This window comes from Pristiophorus japonicus, chromosome 11 (assembly GCF_044704955.1).
Source record: "Pristiophorus japonicus isolate sPriJap1 chromosome 11, sPriJap1.hap1, whole genome shotgun sequence".
NCBI lineage: Eukaryota > Metazoa > Chordata > Chondrichthyes > Pristiophoridae > Pristiophorus > Pristiophorus japonicus.
In genome coordinates, this window is record NC_091987.1 from 21,462,723 (window position 1) to 21,480,375 (window position 17,653).

General features: G+C 43.3%; 1 long non-coding RNA gene across 1 annotated transcript in view; it reads right to left on the reverse strand.

Annotated features, from left to right (window-relative positions):
* LOC139275978 (uncharacterized) overlaps positions 1-17,103 on the reverse strand; it is a 69,110-nt gene extending 52,007 nt beyond the window's left edge. Inside the window, exon 1 of the long non-coding RNA XR_011595799.1 lies at positions 16,928-17,103. This is a non-coding gene — a long non-coding RNA (uncharacterized lncRNA). The remainder of the gene's footprint in view (positions 1-16,927) is intronic.
* Between the last annotated feature and the right edge of the window lie 550 nt (positions 17,104-17,653).

A 17,653-nucleotide genomic window follows, 5' to 3' on the forward strand; every position in this document is an offset into this window, starting at 1 on the left:
ACAAATGAGCTACTTTCCACTATCACTACCAAACAAAATATTCAAAAGTCAACAGGGAGAAGCATTTTCAAACAACTCATATTTATTTTCAAACATTCGATTTCTAAAAGGAATACTGACATGATTCCCTTTGCAGACAGTTAAGCTACACAAAATATACAGGTGCATGTGACTGAGCAAGAATAGAATCATGTGCAGATCCTGGGGTTTAAACCTTCACAAGATCATCTATTTTTAGCTGTTACAACCAGTTGTATAGAAACATAGAAACATAGAAACATAGAAAATAGGTGCAGGAGCAGGCCATTCAGCCCTTCTAGCCTGCACCGCCATTCAATGAGTTCATGGCTGAACATGAAACTTCAGTACCCCCTTCCTGCTTTCTCGCCATAACCCTTGATCCCCCGAGTAGTAAGGACTTCATCTAACTCCCTTTTGAATATATTTAGTGAATTGGCCTCAACTACTTTCTGTGGTAGAGAATTCCACAGGTTCACCACTCTCTGGGTGAAGAAGTTTCTCCTCATCTCGGTCCTAAATGGCTTACCCCTTATCCTCAGACTGTGACCCCTGGTTCTGGACTTCCCCAACATTGGGAACATTCTTTCTGCATCTAACCTGTCTAAACCCGTCAGAATTGAGGGAATGCAAGACCTCAAAATTGCTTTATGCCATGCTGTTGACTGCTACCTCCTATATCTCCATGTGCGTATAATCAGTTGCACCAAAGATTCTAGGGAAGCCAGCAAAAGCGTTGCTGCATTCTGAACTGTTCCTCTGCACTCTCAAGGAAATGGGTTAGCTTTCCAATCTTCCCAAATAATTAATCAGTCACCAATGGAACACGGGTGGACATAGAACCATGTTCAATGCCACTGAAATCATGTGCTGTGATTGGAATATCCCACTGGCCAGAATATTAATGATTGCTGTCACATTCATAACCACAGGCGAAGCAGTTGGAGTCACAATAATCCGTTTAAATCAGCTGCCAGCATCGCACATGTCTCCAACAAAGCTTCCCCAGACATCTTAAATCTACACAGCACTACTCATTGACAGGTCAAGGTATGACTAGTGGAGTTTGTGCAGCTTCGCCTTTGAATAAAGGCTCCTCCTCTAAATTTATTTTGTGTGCTTTTTAGGCCAGCATTTATTGCTCATCCCTAGCTGCCCTTGAGAAGGTGACAGTGAGCCGCCGCCTTGAAGTGCTGCAGTCTGTGTGGTGAAGCTACTCCCACAGCGTTGTTCGGGAGGAGGTTCCAGAATTTTGACCCAGCAATGATGAAGGAACGGTGATATATTTCTAAGTCAGGATGGAGTGTGACTTGAAGGGGGTGATGGTGTTCCCGTGCGCCTGATGCCTTTGTCCTTCTAGGTGGTAGAGGTCTCAGGTTTGCCAGGTGCTGTCGAAGAAGCCATGATTAGTTGCTGCAGTGCATCTTGTCGATGGTATATACTGCAGCCAAGGCTGGTGGTGGAGGGAGTGAATGTTTAAGGTGGTGGATGGGGTGGCAATCAAACGAGCTGCTTTGTCCTGGATGGTTTTAAGCTAGATGAAGGGACTGAGTGTAATGTCTAAATTTGCTGGCGATAGGTGGGAAAGTAAGCTGTGAGGAGAACACACAGCGCCTGCAAAGGGATATAGATAGCAAAGTGAGTGGGCAGTTAAGTGGCAGATGGAATATAACTTTGGGAAATGTGAGGTTATTCACTTTGGTAGGAAGAATAGAAAAACTTAAATGGTGAGAAACTTTTAAATGTTGGTGTTCAGAGAGATTTGGGTGTCCTTGTGCAAGAAAAACAGAAAGCTAGCATGCAGGTACGGCAAACAAAAAGAAGGCAGAAGAAATATTGGGGGCTTGTAAAAAGGAACAGCAACAATCATGGGTGATTTTAACCTCCATATTGATTGGACAATTCAAATTGGTCAGGGTAGCCTTGAGCAAGAGTTCATAGAGTGCATAAGGGACGGATTCTTTGAGCAGTATGTAACGGAACCAACCAGGGGGCAGGCTATCTTAGATCTGGTCCTGTGTAATGAGACAGGATTAATAAACAATCTCCTCGTAAAGGATCCCCTTGGAATGAGTGATCACAGCATGATTCAATTTCAAATTCAGATGGAGAGCGAGAAAGTTGGATCTCAAACCATGGACTAAGCTTAAATAAAGGAGAGTACAAAGGTATGAGGGCAGAGTTGGGTGAAGTGGACTGGGAAGATAGATTCAAGTGCAGGACGGTTGATGAACAGTGGTGTACATTTAAGGAGATATTTCATAACTCTCAAGAAAAATTTATTCGAGTGAGGAGGAAAGGGTGTAAGAGAAAAGATAGGCATCCATGGCTAACTAAAGAAATAAAGAATGGCATCCAATTAAAAATACGGGCACAAAAAGTGGCCAAAACTAGTGGGAGGACAGATGATTGGGAAGCTTTTAAAAGCCAGCAAAGAATGACACAAAAAATGATTAAGAAAGGGAAGATAGACTATGAAAGTAAACTATCACAAAATATAAAAACAGATAGCAAGAGTTTCTATAGGTATATAAAAAGGAAAAGAGTGGCTAAAGTAAATGTTGGTCCCTTAGAGGACGAAACCTGGGAATTAGTGATGGGGCACATGGAGATGGCAGATACTCTGAACACATATTTTGTATCAGTCTTTACGTTCGAGGACACTAAAAATATCTCAACAGTGGATAGTCAAGGGGCTATGGGGGGGCAGGGGAGGAACTTAACACAATCACAATCACTAAGGAGGTGGTACTCAGCAAGATAATGGGACTATAGTCAGATAAATCCCCTGATGGCTTGCATCCTAGGGTCTTAAGAGAAGTAGTGGCAGGGATAGTGGATGCATTGGTTGTAATTTACCAAAATTCCCTGGATTCTAGGGAGGTCCCAACAGATTGGAAAACTGCAAATGTAACACCCCTATTTAAAAAAGAAGGCAGACAAAAAGCAGGAAACTATAGACAAGTTAGCCGAACATCTGTGGTTGGGAAAATGTTGGAGTCCATTATTAAAGAAGCAGTAGTAGGACATTTGGAAAAGCATAATTCAGTCAAGCATGGATTTATGAAGGGGCAGTCATGTTTGACAAATTTGTTGGAATTCTTTGAGGATGTAATGAACAGGGTGGATAAAGGGGAACCAATGGATGTATTTGTATTTGGAATTCCAGAAGGCATTTGACAAGGTGCCACATAAAAGGTTACTGTACAAGATAAAAGTTCATGGGGTTGGGGTTAATATATTAGCATGGATAGAGGATTGGCTAACTAACAGAAAACAGAGAGTTGGGATAAATGGTTCATTCTCGGGTTGGCAATCAGTAACTAGTGGGGTGCTGCAGGGATCAGTGCTGGGACCCCAACTATTTACAATCTATATTAACGACTTGGATGAAGGGACCGAGTGTAACGTCCCCAAGTTTGCTGACGATACGAAGATGGAGGAAAAGCAATGTGTGAGGAGGACACAAAAAATCTGCCAAAGGACATAGACAGGCTAAGTAAGTGGGCAAAAATTTACCAGATGGATTATAATGTTGGAAAATGTGAGGTTATGCACTTTGGCAGAAAAAAATCAAAGAGCAAGTTATTATTTAAATGGAGAAAAATTGCAAGGTGCTGCAGGAACTGGGGGTCCTGGTGCATGAAACACAAAAGGTTAGTATGCAGGTACAACAAGTGATCAGGAAGGCCAATGGAATCTTGGCCTTTATTGCGATATAAAAGCAGGGAAGTCTTGCTACAACTATACAGGGTATTGGTGAGGCCACACCTGGAATACTGCGTATAGTTTTGGTTTCCATATTTAAGAAAGGATATACTTGCTTTGGAGGCAGTTCAGAGAAGGTTTACCAGGTTTATTTTGGAGATGAGGGGGTTGACTTATGAGGAAATGTTGAGTAGGTTGGGTCTCTACTCATTGGAATTCAGAAGAATGAGAGGTGATCTTATCGAAACATATAAGATTATGAGGGGGCTTGACAAGGTGGGTGCAGAGAGGATGTTTCCACTGATGGGGGAGACTAGAACTAGGGGGCATAATCTTAGAATAAGGGGCTGCCCATTTAAAACTGAGATGAGGAGAAATTTCTTCTCTGAGGGTTGTAAATCTGTGGAATTCGCTGCCTCAGAGAGCCATGGAAGCTGGCTCAGTGAGTAAATTTAAGACAGAGATAGACAGTTTCTTAACCGATAAGGGAATAAAGGGTTATGCGGAGTGGCAGGGAAGTGGACCTGAGTCCATGATCAGATCAGCCATGATTATATTGAATGGCAGAGCAGGCTCGAGGGGCTGTATGGCTTACTCCTGCTCCTATTATGTTCTTATGTTCTTAATCAACTGACAAGAGGAGGAGGCTCCTTGAGGATGGGGATGTTCAAAGATGCGAGTGCAAAAGTCAAGGCTGAAGTGTTTGCAACCATCTTCCATTAGAAGTGCCGAGTGGGTGATCCATCTCGGCCTTCTCCTGCAGTCCCCACCATCAAATAAACCAGTCTTCAGCCAATTCGATTCAACTACGTTATATCAAGAAACCGCTGAGTGCACTGGATACAGCAAAGGCTATAAGCCCCAACAGCATCCCGGCTGTAGTGCTGAATAGTTGTGCTCCAGAACACGTCGTGCCTCTCGCCAAGCTGTTCCAACACTGGCATCTACCTGATAAAGTTGAAAATTGCCTAGGTATGTCCTGTTCACGAAAAACAGGACAAACCAATCTGCCCCATCAGTCGACTTGCAATCATCAGCAAAGTGATAGAAGATGTCGTCAACAGTGCTGTCAAGTGGTACCTACTCACCGATGCTCAGTTTGGCTTCCACCAGGGCAGCTCAGTTCCAGACCTCATTACAGCCTTGGTCCAAACATAGACAAAAGAACTGAATTCCAGAGAGGAGCTGAGTGAATGCCTTTGACATTGTTGGGGTACAAATCTATGTCAAAGAGCAAGACTCGAGACACCCGTCTGCTTTAAGTGGGAAAACACAGAAGTTTAATATACGTCTGAGATCTGTGCTCAGGTTCCGCAAGCCATAACCTCAGATGTCTCCGACTGGCCCAGAGTGCCCCATATTTAAGCTCGCAAACTACAACTGCGTGTGTCATCAAGATTACAACAGAAGAATAGACACATTCCGCAACAAGATATATGAGACCCTGAGGTTGTTGTTTAAACATTCAGTTCCCCTTTATCAGCCGAAAAACAAGCAGATATCAATAACAACAAACGTGTAGCTGTGTGCCCCCTCCATCCGTCCCTTGTCTTGCTTCCCCTATCTTCATGACTCGGTCAGTGGATGTTGGAGTCCAAATTAGGTTCATAGCAGGAATAGCCAAAAAAATCCCATTATAGACATCAAGGCAGCATTTAACCGAGTTGTGGTATCATAGGATTACATAGGATATACGGCACAGAAACAGACCATTCGGCCCAACTAGTCCATGCCGATGTTTATGCTCCACTCGAGCCACTTCCCGGCTTTCCTCATCTAAATTTATCAGCGTAACCCTCTATTCCCTTCTCCCTCGTATGCTTATCCAACCTCCCCTTAAAAGCATCGATACTATTCGCTTCAACCACTCCCTGTGGTAGCGAGTTCCACATTCTCACCAGACGTTGGGTAAAGAAACTTCTTCTGAATTCCCTCTTGGATTTCTTGGTGACTATCTTATATTGATGGCCTCTAGTTATGCTCTTCCGCACAAGTGTATCCACTCTCTCTCAAAACCTTTCACAATTTAAAAGACCTCTATTAGGTCACCCCTGAGCCTTTTTTCAAGAGAAAAGAGACCCAACCTGTTCATCCATTCCTGATATGTAAACCCTCGCATTTCTGGTATCATCCTTGTAAATCTTCTCTGCACCCTCTCCAGTGCCTCTATATCCTTTTTATAATATGGCAACCAGAACTGGAAGCAGAGGGTAATGGTTGATGGGAGTTTTGGGGACTGGAAACTGTTTCCAGTGGGGGTTCCACAGGGCTCAGTACTAGGTCCCTTGCTTTTTGTGGTGTACATCAATGATCTAGACTTGAATATAGGGGGTATGATTAAGAAATTTGCAGATGATATTAAAATTGGCTGCGTGGTTGATAATGAAGAAGAAAGCTGTAGACTGCAGGAAAATATCAATCAACTGGTCAGTGGCAAATGGAATTCAATCCGGAGAAGTTTGAGGTAATGCATTTGGGGAGGGCTAACAAGGAAAGGGAATGCACAGTAAATAGAGGGGCACTGAGAAGTGTCGAGGAACAAAGAGACCTTGGAGTGCAGGTCCACAGATCCCTGAAGGTAGCTGGCCAGGTAGATAAGGTGGTTAAGAAGGCATACAGAATGCTTGCCTTTATTAGCCAAGGCATAGAATACAAGAGTAGGGAGGCTATGCTTGAACTGTATAAAACACTAGTTAGGCCACAGCTAGAGTACTGCCAGCAATTCTGGTCACCACATTACAAGAAATATGTGATTGCATGAGAGAGGGGACAGAGGAGATTTACGAGGATGTTGCCGGGAGTAGAGAATTTTAGCTATGAGGACAGACTGGATAGGCTGGGTTTGTTTTCCTTGGAATGGAGGAAGCTGAGGGGAGATCTTATTGAGGTGTATAAAATTATGATGGGCCTCGATGGGGTGGATAGGAAGGACCTATTTCCCTTAGCAGAGGGGGCAAAAACCAGAGGGCATAGATTTAAAGTAATTGGTAGAAGGTTTAGAAGGGATTTGAGGGGAAATTTCTTCACCCAGAGGGTCTGTGGTATGGAACTCAATGCCTAAAAGGGTGGTAGAGGCAGAAACCCTCAACACATTTAAAAAGCACTTGGTTGTGCACTTGAAGTGCCGTAACCTACAGGGCTACGGATCAATAGCTGGAATGTGGGATTCGGCTGGATAGCTCTTTGTTGGCCGGCACGGACATGATGGGCCGAAATGGCCTCCTTCCGTGCTGTAACTTTCTCTGATTCTATGATCAGTGCTCTAAGTGTGGTATAACCAAGGTTCGATACAGGTTTAGCATAACTTTTCAATTCTATCCCTCTAGAAATAAACCCTAGTGCTTGGTTTGCTTTTTTTTGCCTTGTTAACCTGTGGCGCAACATGTAGTAATTGGTGTTTTTGTACTCCGAGATCCTTTTGTTCCTCTATCTGTGTTTAACTTAATTTGCCAATTAGTTCATTCTGCAAGTTTATTAATGTCCTCCTGTAATTTGTTGCAGTCCTCCTTAGTATTGACTATCCCCTCCCCAAAATTGGTGGTATTCGCAAATTTATAAATTGTGTTTTTGATTCCAAACTCTAAATCGTTAATGTAAATTGTGAACGGCAGTGGTCTGAGCACTGATCCTTGTGGAACACCACCTCCCACCTACTGCCACTGTGAATAGCTATCCTTTTCTCCTACTCTCTGCTTTCTGTCTTGAAGCCAGCTTGCAATTCCTTCTGCTACTTGTCCCCTGACTTCACATTCTCTGATCTTATTTATTAGTCTATTAAGGGGGACCTTATAGAAGGCCTTTTGAAAATCTAGATAAATTACATCTGCATTTCCATTGTCTACTCTGTTATCTCTTCAAAAAATTCGAAAAGGTTGGTCAAGCAAGATTTTCCCTTTTGAAATCCATGCTGACTATTCATTGTTGTACTTCTTGGGCCCAAGTTTCGGCCTCAGTTGCTCCTGATTTTTTGGAGCAACTGATGTAGAACGGAGTATCTTAGAAATTCAAATTCTCGGCATTTAGTTTGCTCCAGTTCTAGTCAGTTAGAACAGTTTCACTTTGGAACAGAATTTTTTTTTCAAAATGGGGCGTGTCCAGCCACTTACGCCTGTTTTCAAAGTTTCGGCAGTGAAAACCTACTCCAAACTAACTTAGAATGGAGTAAGTGAAGATTTTTGTACGCTGCAAAAAACCTTGTCTACACTTTGGTAACCTACGCCTGATTGGTAACCTACGCCTGATTTTCTAATCAGGCGTAGGTTACCAATCAGACGTAGGGAATGGGGGGAGGGGGGTTTAAAGGGAAGTTTACAAACATTAAACACTTCAGTTTTACAAATAAAGAGCCATCATCAATAATAAATGATAAAAACATCAATAAATCAACCAAAGCGGTCGGGAACGGGGGGGGGGGGGGGGGGGAGAAAGAGAGGTCGGGAGCGGAGGTCGGGTCGGTGGGGTGGGAGCGGGAGTCAAGTCGGGTCCGGTCCGGAGGAAGCAGGAGCTGGGCATGGGAGGAGCCTTATACAAGCAGCCCCAGTGAGGCCATTCGGCCAGGGCTAGGGGCTGCGTGCTTCAGGCCCCTCCCACACAGTTTTGGACACCTGGAGCTACTGTAGCGCGCATGTGCAGAGGTCCCGGCACTGTTTTCAGCGCAGGGACCTAGCTCCGCCCCCTACAACTCGTGCTGTGCTGCGCTGCGCCGAGCTGCAAATGACCTGGAGGGAGCCGGAGAATCTGGAAGTTTTTTTTAGGCGCACTTTGTGGCGCGAAAAACGGGCGTCCAGGTCGGGGCTGTGCCGTTCTCGGCGCGGCCCAAAACTTGGGCCCCTTGTTTCTAGATGTTCTTTTTTCTCCTTTAGTAGGGATTTCATTATTTTTCCTACCACTGATGTTAAGCTGACTGGTCTGTAATTCCCTGGACATGTTCTATACCCCTTCTTAAATATAGGTATTATGTTAGCTATCCGCCAGTCCTCTGGCACTCCACCTTTTTCTAACAAATTATTAAATATGTGTAGTAATGTCTCTGCAATCTCTCACCTAGATTCTTTTAAAATGCGTGGATGCAATCCATGAGGTTTTATCCACTTTAAGATTGATTTGTTTATTTAATATATCCCCTTTCTTTATTTTAAATGCACTTCTCATTACTCATCTCATCATCCAATGGCATGTCCACCTTTTCTATCTCCCTGGTAAATACCAAAGCGAAATTAATATTTCTGCCATCTCCCTATTGTTACTTGTGGTATTGTCCTTGCATTCCTAATTTTTTTTTGACTTATCTGCTAATCCCTTCGTATTCTCCCATACTGTCTATGTACTCTTATCAACAGGAGCAGACATCAACAACGAGATTCAATACTGTCTCCAGTGCGCCAGTGCAGCCTTCGACTGCCTGAGGAAATGAGTGTTTGAAGACCAGGCCCTCAAATCTGCTACCAAGCTCATGGTCTACAGGGCTGTAGTAATACCTGCCCTCCTGTATGCCTCAGAGACATGGATTATATACAGTAGACACCTCAAGTCGCTGGAGAAATACCACCAACGATCTCTCCGCAAGATCCTGCAAATCCCCTGGGAGGACAGACACACCAATATTGGGGTCCTCGACAAGGCCAACGTCCCCAGCATTGAAGCACTGACCACACTTGGATCAGCTCCGCTGGACAAGCCACAATGTTCGCATGCCAGACACGAGACTCCCAAAGCAAGCGCTCTACTCTGAACTCTTTCACGGCAAACGAGCCAAAGGTGGGCAGAGGAAACGTTACAAGGACACCCTCAAAGCCTCCCTGATAAAGTGCAACATCCCCACTGACACCTGGGAGTCCCTGGCCGAAGACCACCCTAAATGGAGGAAGCATGTCCGGGAGGGCGCTGAGCACCTTGAGTCTCATCGCCGAGAGCATGCAGAAATCAAACGCAGACAGCGGAAAGAGCGTGTGGAAAACCAGTCCCACCCACCCTTTCCCACAACGACTATCTGTCCCACCTGTGACAGGGACTACGGCTCTCGTATTGGACTGTTCAGCCACCTAAGTACTCATTTTTAAGAGTGGAAGCAAGCCTTCCTCGATTCCGAAGGACTGCCTATGATGATGATGTACTTAATTTATGCCTCTTTCCTTACCCTTAATTGTTCCCTTATGTCTTTATTCATCCAAGAAATGTCATTAGTGTTTAGTTTGTTCTTTCCTTTTAGCGGAATATATTTTTCCTGCACTCTTGAACACCGTTTTAAATGTTTCCCATTGTTCTACATTGATGTTTGTCAATATTGTCTCCCATTTTATTTTCCCAAGTTCTTTTCTCAGCCCCTCAAAATCAGCTTTTCTCCAATCTATTAACCTGGTTGTCATCATACTTATGTCCTTCTCGATTATCATCATAAAGCGTATTGTATTATGGTCACTATTGCCTAGATGTTCCCCTACATTCACTTTTCTGACATGCTCTCGTTCATTCCCCATTACTAGATCCAATAGTAAAACCTTCTTTGTTAGGCATTTTGCATATTGGGTTGGAAAGCAGTCCTGTATACATGGTAGGAACTGCATTCCCTTATCCCCTTTATCTACCTCTTTGTCCACTTAATATTGGGGTAGTTGAAATCCTCCATGATGATTTTTCTATGTTTTTTTACTAATTTCCCTAATTTGTCTGCATATATCTTCCTCCACCTCCCTTCCACTATTAGGTTGTCTGTAGACTACACCTATTAGTGTGATTGATCCTTTATTATCTTTTATCGCTATCCTTATGGATTCTATTTTTGTCTTGTTGATAGCTGAGTCCTTTTTCTACTGCCATTATGTTATCCGTAATAAGTACAGCTGCTTCACCTCCTTTTCCCTCTCTCTCTTTTGTAAATATGTTATTCCCTGCCATGTTTAATTCCCAGTCCTGATTTTTCTGTAGTCATGTCTCAGTAATCCCTACCCTGTTTTATTACGGACATGTGTGCATTGCTGTGCAGATAATTTCAAGGGCAACTGGGGATGGGCAATAAATGCAGGTCTTGCCAGCGACACATAACCTCCCACGAATGAATATAAAAAACACCAAGATGTACAAACTGGGGGCAAATAATTCTTCTGTTCTCTATGTGTAGTGTCTTTGTAAATGTATTCGTGAGGATTTACCATTTTGTTCGGGCATGTTTCATCAGAGCAATGTGCCTAAAGACATCGAAGAAGTCATTACACATAGCAACTAGACGAATTCCTACTCCACTTAGTTCCATTCAGAAAACTCGCATTGTTATTGAATAAATTTGTCAAGTTGTACAGTTTTCGAGTTTAAATTTGGAGTCAGATCTTTTCATAAACTTTGCTTCAATTTTGGGTTTTACCTGGTGCATTTAGAAAAAATCTGGTAATGTTGATTTCTGGATTCTTTTCCCTCAATCTGGTTCAGCAAAATTACTGAAACGAATACCGTTTCTGCCTTAAACAAAGCAAGCTTTTATTTCAAAGCAAGTCTCGATCGAGGACTTTATCAGACAGAAGGAATGCACTGTGATAGATTGCATTCACTTCCTACGGACAAAGTGACGTTACATTGTAAAGGGACGACGGTTATACATTTTCGGTAAAAGATAACAAGATACAATTAGAGTGACATCCTAGTTCAGCCTATCCCCATTGATCCCTCTTTCCCTTTGTCCACTCATAAGCCGACCCTAGTATGGTCTGATTTTACACAAAGGCCCATTATGAGCTATTAAGACCTTGAGGTTTTTCTGCAAGCTGTGAGTTTTGTTTCAAACTGTTAGTGTTGTAACATTTTGCAGTTTCGAGTCTGAGATGTCATGGCTATTCCTCCATGAATTCTTTGTTAGCTTATACTGTCCATATATAATTCCCACGTTCTCAACTTCTCAACTTTAATGTCTGTATACATTTAATATCCATGTTCAGTATACATTCTCATTAAAGGACCAAGAAAAAGCAGTGAGAAGCTTTTAGACAGTACTTGCAGTACAAGCAGCCATGTATTTGATTTCATAAGTGGAAATAACTACTTTGTTTACATCAATTTCATCTCCTTCAAAGCAATATTAAGAGTCCTCTGGTGTTCCAGCTAAGCATTTAGTGTCACAGACACTGAATTGATTATCAGTGCTTGAGGACCCTTGTATCCTGCACAATTTTCCCATTAGATTATTGCTACTGTGTGTTGGTTTCAGGCTGCAAGATGCCATTTGCCAACAAGCCAGAAGATATGCACGTTTTTAGGGCTAGAAGGCTGCAAAACAAAACAACTAATGAGCTTGCAAGCAATTATCTCCATCATTACTTCTTTCTGATTTATTAATGCACTTGATCTTTTGTGGTCGATTCCTCTCATCATTGGCGGCTGTGCCTTCAGCCATCGAAGCCCTATGCTCTTCAAGTCCCACCTAACCTCCGCCTCCACCTCTCTCCTTTAAGATCCACCATAAATCCTCACTCTTTGATCAAGCTTTAAGTCACCCATTTTAATATCTCCTTCTTTGGCTTGGTGTTAGTTTGTGTCTGATTACTCTTCTGTGAAATGCTATGGAATGTTTTCCTACATTTAAGGTACTATAGAAATGCAAATTGTTGTTCCCTGTTCCATTGACTAGCTGTATCAAAGGTAAATTTTATTCATTTAGGACTCATTTTCCTCAAATTAAAGTTTGAGCAATGGTTTTTGATTGAAAGTTTAAATTAATTTGATACAGTCCAAAAGTATTCACAAAGTAACTCAATTAAAAAAAATAGCAATAAAGATATTGTGTGATCGTCTGTGGATGTATATTGTAATGGTGCAGAATGATGTAACTCCAGTGTGCTGGATATTAACAATACAGTAATGGGACACAGATTCTGTACCTCCCAGTAACCAGATCAAAGTAGCTTTGTTAGAGGCCTAGAAGTAGGTTATCCATTCCCTCTATCAGTGAATGTCTTACATGGAAAATAAAGGCATTTTGTGCTGCCTGAGAAAAAGAAAAAGAAAATTGCAATGAATTGTCAAAGCACAAAGTACAGCAAATTTATCTGAGTTTGCCACAGCCTAGGTTTAGAAACATAGACATTTACAGCGCAGAAGGAGGCTATTTCGGCACATCATGTCTGCGCTGGCCGACAAAGAGCCGCACGGCCCTTGGTCAGCAGCCCTAAAGGTTACATACAAATCTATGAACAATGACGGAAAGGCAAAGAATACACAGCCTTACCAGTCCGTCTCTCACAACTGCAACACCCCTTATACTGAAAACATCTAAACTCCACCCCAACCGGAGCCATATGATCTCCTGGGAGAGGCAAAAAACAGATTAAAAACCCAGGCCAATGTAGGGCGAAAGAATCTGGAAAAATTCCTCTCTGACCCATCCAGACAATCGACACTAGTCCAGGAGATAACCCTTGCCGTATTCTATTCCCTGCAGCACTTACCATTATATTGCCGCCGTCCAACAAAAGGTCATCCAGTCTAATCCCAATTACCAGCTCTAGGTTCATAATCCTGCAGGGTATTGCACTTTAAGTGCCTATCCAACCATCTCTTAAAAGTGGTGAGGGTTTCTGCTTCCAGGCAGTGAGTTCCAGAACGCTCTGCGTAAAGAAGCCCCCCCTCAAATCCCCTCTAAACCTTCCACCAACCACCTTAAAACTATGCCCCCTCGCAATAGACCACTCCACCAATGGAAATAGACCCTTACTATCCACTTTGTCCAGGCCCCTCAATATTTTGTACACCTCGATGAGGTCTCCTCTCAACCTCCTCTGTTCCAATGAGAACAAACCCAGCCTATCCAATCTGTCCTCATGACTAACATTCAACATTCCAGGCAGCATCCTAGTAAATCTCCTTTGCACCCTCTCTAGTGCAATCACATCCTTCCTATAATACGGTGACCAGAACTGCACACAGTACTCCAGCTGTGGCCTACCCAAAGTATTATATAATTTAAGCATAACCTCCCTGCTCTTATATTCTATGCCTCGGCCAATAAAGGCAAGCATTCCGTATGCTTTCTTAACTACGTTATCCACCTGGCCTGCTACTTCCGGGGATCTGTGGACAAGCACTCCAAGGTCCCTTTGTTCATCTACACTATTAAGTGGCCTACCGCTTAATGTGTATGCCTTTTTCTTATTAGCCCTCCCAACCTCACACTTCTCTGAATTAAATTCCATTTGCCATTGTTCTGCCCAGCAGATTGATATCCTGCTGCAGCCCATGACTTTACTCTTCATTATCAACCACACAGCCAATTTTAGTGTTGTCTGCAAACTTCTTAATCATACTCCCTACATTCAAATCTAAATCGTTGATCTATACCACAAAAAGCAAGGGACCCAGTACTGAGCCCTGTGGAACACCACTGGAAACATCCTTCCAGTCACAAAAATATCCATCAATCGTTACCTTTTGCTTCCTACCTCCAAGCCAATTTTGGATACAACTTGCCACTTTGCCCTGTATCCCATGGGCTTTAACCTTCATGACCAGTCTACCATGTGGGACCTTATCAAAAGCCTGCTAAAGTCCATATATACTACATCGTACACACTATCCTCATCGACCCACTTAGTTACCTCAAAAAATTCAATCAGGTTAGTCAAACACGATCTTCCCTTAACAAATCCTTGCTGACTGTCCCTAATTAATCCTTGCCTTTCCAAATGCAGATTTATCCTGTCTTTCATGATTTTTTCCAATAATCTTCCCACCACTGCGGTTAGGCTGACAGGCCTGTAATTACTCAGCCTATCCCTTTCTCCCTTCTTAAACAAGGGTACTACATTAGCAGTCCGCCAATCCTCCGACACCATGCCGAGATCCAGAGAAGATTGGAAAATGATGGTCAAGGCCTCTGCTATTTCCTCCTTTACTTCGCTCAACAGCCTGGGATGCATTTCATCTGGGCCTGGGGACTTATCTACTTTGAAAGCTGCTAAACCCCTTAATAGTTCCTCTCTCTCTATATTTAATTCATCCAGAATATCACACTCCTCCTCGATAGCAGTATCTGCTTTACCCCTTTCCTTTGTGAAAACAGATGCAAAGTATTCGTTATAGACCCTACCAGCACCTTTTGCCTCCACACAAAGATTACCTTCATGGTCTCTAATAAGCCCTACCCTTTCTTTAGTTACCCGCTTACTCTTAGTATATTTATAGAACATCTTAGGGTTTTCCTTAATTTTACTGGCCAAGACTTTCTCGTGCTCTCTCTTCGCATTCCTAATATCCTTTTTAATTTTGCCTCTTAACTTGCTATATTCCTCTAAAGATTCTAAAGTATTTAGCCATTGGTATATGACATAAGCGTCCCTTTTTTTCTTAATCCTTCCCTGTAAGTCCCTAGACATCCAGGGGGCTCTTGAATTATTTTTCCCAGCCTTTTTCTTTAAGGGCACATGTTTGACCCGAGTATGAGTTTGTTACATGCTGACTCAAAAAGTTCTCTTGAATGCATTTCAAGAATTCCGCACCCTCTATACCCTTCACACTAAATTTGTCCAAATCAATATTTGGATAGTTAAAATCTCCGACTATTATTACCCTATGGATTTTAGTCTTCACAGCAATTTGCCTACATATTTGCTCCTCTATCTCCCTCCCAGTATTGGGGGTCTATAATACATGCCCAGCAGTGTGATCGCCCCTTTTTTATTTTTCAATTCGACCCCTATGGCCTCATTTGATCCCTCTAACATATCATCCCTCCTCACCGCTGTGATAGTTTCTTTAATCCGTATGGTAATCCACCCCGCTTTTTAACCTCCTCTCTATCTTGTCTAAAAGTCCTGTAGCCAGGAATATTGATCTGCCAAACCTGCCCCTCTTTCAGCCATGTTTCTGTAATGGCTATAATGTCATACTCCCAAGTATGCTCTTAGCTCATCCGCTTTATTCGCTATACTCCTTGCATTAAAATATATACCATTCAGCACAGGAAGACCTCCTTGCTTGCTACATACTAAGCCCTGTTTCCTTTGTCTTACAAATTGGCTTTCTAGATTTTTGCTAACCAATTTCTGCTTTACTTCCTTCCCTTTTGAATTAGTTCTCAGGTTCCCATCCCCCTGCCAAGCTGGTTTAAACTCTCCCCAACAGCACTAGTAAAACTTTCCACGAGGATATTGGGCCCGGCGCTGTTGAGGTGCAATCCGTCTGGTTTGTACAGGTCCCATCTCCCCCAGAAGCGGTCCCAATGCCTCAAGAATTTAAAGCCCTCCCTCCTACACCAACTTTCCACCCACGTGTTCATCCTTTCTATCCTTCTATTCTTATGCTCATTAGCACGTGGCACTGGTAGTAACCCAGAGATTACTACCTTTGAGGTCCTACCCTTTAATTTTCTTCCTAGCTCCCTGAATTCTTCCTGTAAGACCTCATCCCTCATTTTACCTATGTCGTTGGTCCCGATGTGGACCACGACCTTTAGCTGTTTACCTACCCTCTTCCCCTGCCCAGGATGCCCTGCGTCCGTTCTGTGACATCCTTGACCCTGACACCAGTGAGGCACAAAACCATTCGGGAGTCACATCTACGGGCCGCAGAAACGCCTGTATGTTCCCCTAACTATAGGAATCCCCTGTCACTAGGGCTCTCTTGTTCTTCGTCCCTCCCCCCTGTGCAGCTGAGCCACCCGTGGTGCCTTGGAATTGGCTCTGGCTGCACTCCCCAGAGGCACCATAGTCCTTACTGATACTCAGAAGTGAATATCGTTTGAAAACAAGATGGACTCACTGGGGAAACCCTGCACTATCTGCCTAGCACACTTACTACGTCTGGTGGTCACCCACTTCCCCTCTACCTGCATGCCTTTAAGCTGCGGGGTGGCTACCTTCTGAAACATGCTATCCACGTAGCTCTCAGCCTCGCGGATGCATCGTATTGACTCCAGCTGCAAAACGCGGAGCTCGAGCAATTGAAGCTGGAGACACCCACCTCCTGCACACATGGTTGTCTAGGCTGCGCGAAGCGTCCAGGACTTCCCACATGCTGCAGGATGTGCACTCCACGGGACTGAGCTGCACTGCCATCCCTCTAGTTCGTCTTATCTATTTAAAATCTACTTAAAAAGAAATGGAGAAAAGAGAGCTACTTACCAACTCACCTCAGTGGCCTCCAGAACTCACCGACCTCTGGCCTCTCGGCCTCCGAGCGCCCGACCTACTTAAAAAGAAATAGAGAAAAGAGAACTACTTACCAACTCACCACACCAGCCTCCGAACTCCCGACTCGCCGACCTCACGGGGCTTTCCGAAGTCGCCGACCTCTGCGGCCTCCCAAACTCTGACTCCCCCAGAACTCCCGAACTCTGACTTCCGCGGAACTCCCGTCCTTGCCGACCTCCCGAACTCTGACTCCCCCGGAACTCCCGACCTCGCAGAATTCCCCCGGAACTCCCGCGATGAGCAAAAAACTACTTGACTTACGCAAATATTTTGACAACTTGTGATTCTGTCAACACATACATAATGCAGTCTTGTGCCGAATCAATTACAAGTATGTTTATTTGCATGAGAGAGTTTTTCTTATTTGAAAAATGCAAATTCTGGTATAAAGTAGAACAAGTTATGATTGAGAAGCAATTTTTACACTAGTTTCTAATGCAAAGTATTGAGCTCTCAACTTGTAGGGCTGTTGATTTAAATCCGTTTCTAAAATACTATTTGAGCTGCTATAAAATTATGTTTGATTTAATTTTTGGGCAGTTGAGGAACATGTTTTGTTAATTTTTGTATTCATCAAGGTGAAAGAATGTTAGTTTCCCATTTGAGGCATCTAGTGTCAATATCAATCACTAACAAGTCAAGTACAGCACAGCCAGATGCAAAACGTCACAGCCATGCACAGGTCTGAAGAAATTTCCTGGCTATGTCTGTGAATTGTCAAAATTATTTTTCTGTTAATTGCTCCAATAGTCATCATC